Source organism: Halichoerus grypus, chromosome 3, assembly GCF_964656455.1.
Source record: "Halichoerus grypus chromosome 3, mHalGry1.hap1.1, whole genome shotgun sequence".
Classification (NCBI taxonomy): domain Eukaryota; kingdom Metazoa; phylum Chordata; class Mammalia; order Carnivora; family Phocidae; genus Halichoerus; species Halichoerus grypus.
This window is the reverse complement of record NC_135714.1, coordinates 37098968-37102568: the sequence shown is the minus strand read 5'-3', so window position 1 is coordinate 37102568 and position 3601 is coordinate 37098968. Positions and strand designations below refer to the sequence as shown.

The 3601-nt window shown below is 38.4% G+C and overlaps 1 pseudogene; it reads left to right on the top strand.

The window, feature by feature from the left end:
* The first annotated feature begins 1836 nt into the window (after positions 1-1836).
* On the top strand, positions 1837-2563 carry LOC144381248 (large ribosomal subunit protein uL11-like; annotated as a pseudogene).
* Positions 2564-3601: the final 1038 nt, after the last annotated feature.

Genomic DNA, 3601 nt, shown 5'->3' with positions numbered 1-3601 from the left:
TTGGGAAAATAAATATATTTAGTTTATCTGCTGTACACTTGGGATTGCTTGTTATTGTCACTTACTTGGATTTATACCCTACTGAGTGGTAGTTAGAGATGCAAAAGTCACCTTGGTCTAAATATAAACTCTGCCACATATGAAATGTGTAAACTCAAGAAAGTTTCTTGACATCTTTCACAGTCTTCACTTATAAAATGAGAGTAATTAATAATGTCAATTTCATAATAATGTCCATGTCATGAAGATTAAATGAAAGATTGCATGTAAAGTGCTCTTAAAAGTGCTTTACTTAATAGAGGATCGATAACTGGGATTTTTACGTTGAGAATCTGTGGCTCAGAGTTTATGCAGACATTGATGATAAAAGTTAAATATTCATGAGTAATGTGGGAAGTTCTTAGAAAGCTGGTAAGGGCCAGAACAGATAATAACAACTGAACTGACCAGTTATTGGCCACTGCATAGACATAGCTCTAAAAAGATGGTGATACTCACATATAGAGAAATGAGCTGAGAAAATTCAGGTTCACACCTAATCCCAAGTGAGTTCATATTTACTCATGGATATAACCATATAAGCAGAGTATTGCTGGTGATCATAGGTAACAATTGTTTTCCGAATTCAATTTATCAGCATACATTTCCTCCTGGGAATCTATACACTTTTATGACCAAGAGAAATTTCCTCAGAATTTTTACTTATTCGTGGACCTTAGAAACCAAAATTACCACATTCATACAAGTACGAGGCATTACGTGTCCCGACCATTTTGGCATAACCATTTATTAACATTCGCTCATGATGCATGAAAAAGCAGTTCTGGCTGCTCTTGCTAACCTATAAAGCATTATTTTCATATTTTCCTAGTCCACATACTCCCAAAAGCCACAATTTCAATAATTTAGAAGAATATAGCAACTGTCAGAAGAAGGTTTGTATGAAAATAAATAACAAACAAACAGAAGCTTCTCTGAGTTTAATGTATTAAACTCTTCTGTAATCTCTTGGTTATAATGGATATGCGTTGATATTGCCTTGAAACAATAAAAATATTGAGCATCTCTAATGTACTTGGTCATATAAATGCCTCAGCTCTGGCTGTTTTCCCAAGAGTGCCAACACTGTACTCATCCCAGTGAGTCCCAACATGAGAAGCAAAGGAAGACTAAAAGCCAGGAGTTAGTATACACAATAGTTAGGGACGAGCTCTGAAGTCAGAGAATACAGGCCATCGCACTCACTACTCCATAATGTTGGCAAAGTTAGTATCTCTGAGTTTATTTCTTTCTCTTTGTAAGTATGAAATTTCAAATATGTAAATATTAAGTTGTTCAAAATGAAACTTGAAAAAAAGGAGGAGGGGCGCCTGAGTGGCTCAGTTGGTTGGGTGACTGCCTTCTGCTCACGTCATGATCCTGGAGTCCCGGCATCGAGTCCCGCATTGGGCTCCCTGCTTGGCAGGGAGTCTGCTTCTCCCTCTGACCCTCCCCCCTCTCACGCTGTCTTTCTTGATCTCATTCTCTCTCTCAAATAAATAAATAAATAAATAAAATCTTAAAAAAAAAAAAAAAAGGGAGGGAGGTGTCTTCACTACCCCCAGTCTAGGTGTGAGAACTGAATGAGAGAATTCAAATAAAGTTCTAAAGACAATGCCTGAAACACAATAAGCCATCAATAAATGTTACCTTTATCGTCAGCAGTTAGGAAAAATTTAAACTTGTGTTCTATTAAAAATGTATTACAACTTTTGGCTTTCAGCTCAGAGGAGGTGAAGGTGCAACTGCCTTGTGTCATCCCGAATCTGGATTCATCTAACACAAGCCACCTCCACCATGCCACCTAAGTTCAACCCCAACGAGATCAAAGTCCTATACCTGACATGTGCTGGGGGGGAAGTCAATGCCACGTCTGCCTTGGCCCCAAAGATTGGCCCACTGGGTCTGACTCCAAAAAAGGTTGGTGATGACATCACCAAGACAAGTGGTGATTGGAAGGTCTGAGGATTACAGTAAAACTGACCATTCAGAACAGGCCCAGATTGAAGTGGTACCTTCTGCCTCTGCCCTGATTATCAAAGCCTTCAAGGAACCTCCAAGAAGACAAACCATGAGAGACGATGGACTCTGAAAAACAAACTGAGGGTTCTAGAGGGGAGGGGGATGGGAGGATGGGTTAGCCTGGTGATAGGTATTAAAGAGGGCACGTTCTGCATGGAGCACTGGGTGTTATACACAAACAATGAATCATGGAACACTACATCAAAAACTAAAGATGTAATGTATGGTGATTAACATAACAATAAAAAAATTTTAAAAAAAGGAATCTCCAAGAGACAGAAAGCAACAGAAAAACATTAAACACAGTGGAAATATCACTTTTAATGAGACTGTCAACATCGCCTAACAGATGTGGCACCAATCTTTAGCCAGAGAACTCTCTGGAACCATTAAAGAGATCCTGGGGACTGCCCAATCTGTGGGCTGCAATGTTGATGGCTGCCACCCTCATTACATCACAGATGACATCAATAGTGGTGCAGTGGATTGCCCAGCTAGTTAAAACTATAAAGGAAAATATTTCAGTAAAGGGTCATTTGACACCAACAATAACAAAAATGCATTATAATAATCAAGGGGAAGAGGCTAGAATGATCCATGTAGTAATGGATTGGAGTTGGAGACATCAGTAAGAACTTAGCTTAATATATTACATATAGTTGCAAATAGAAATATTTATAGATATGTGTAAATACATAGGTTAGTACACACACATACATTTCTTTGTGCTGTCAGCTGAGAGGTCCACCCCAGTAGCAAAGGGCACAGATCTTGGTTTCTAATACTGAACCAAAAGCTCCTTGGAGAAACAGCTGATTCAAGGACTGGATCAGGAATTATAGAAGATAAGCTTGGTGTGTCAGAAAGTAAGAACATACTAAAAAACAAAACAATACAAAACATTTTTGGAGTTATGTGGGAGTATGCCAAAGGGACACAGGATCCAACTAAAAGGCTCCCAGTAGCCAAAACTGGAAAATTTTGAGCAAAAAAATAACTCAGATTAATACCCAAAATATAAAATTAGTTATCTATAAGTTTATATCGATGTATAAAAATAATTTAACAAATTAATGAATGGAGAAGAGACAACTGTCTCATGTAGAAGAATTCCAAATAATTATGTAGATACTTCTCCCCTATGGTGGGGGGCGGGGGGAGAGCATAAATCCCAACTCCATAAATGTGGGCTGTTGATAGTGGCTCTTCCAAAAAGTAAAGACTCCAAAGAGTCTGCCCTGACCCAATCTTCAGGGCTAGGGCAGACACGGCATTGACTTCCCCACCAGTGCATGTCAGTATATGACTTTGGAATTTTCTATTCCAAAAACAGAAAGGTGAGGAAAAGAGTAACTTTATATTGGAGAAATCTGACAAACACTACCTCAGCCAGAGTTATCATCAATAGTCATGACTCATGATGCTAGTATACATCTTTCATATAATATGATGAAAATAGCACTTGATGTCTGTGATTTCCTCCCTAAATCCCATAGCCCAAGTCTAGGCATGAGAAAAACATCTGAAAAATTCTAATGGA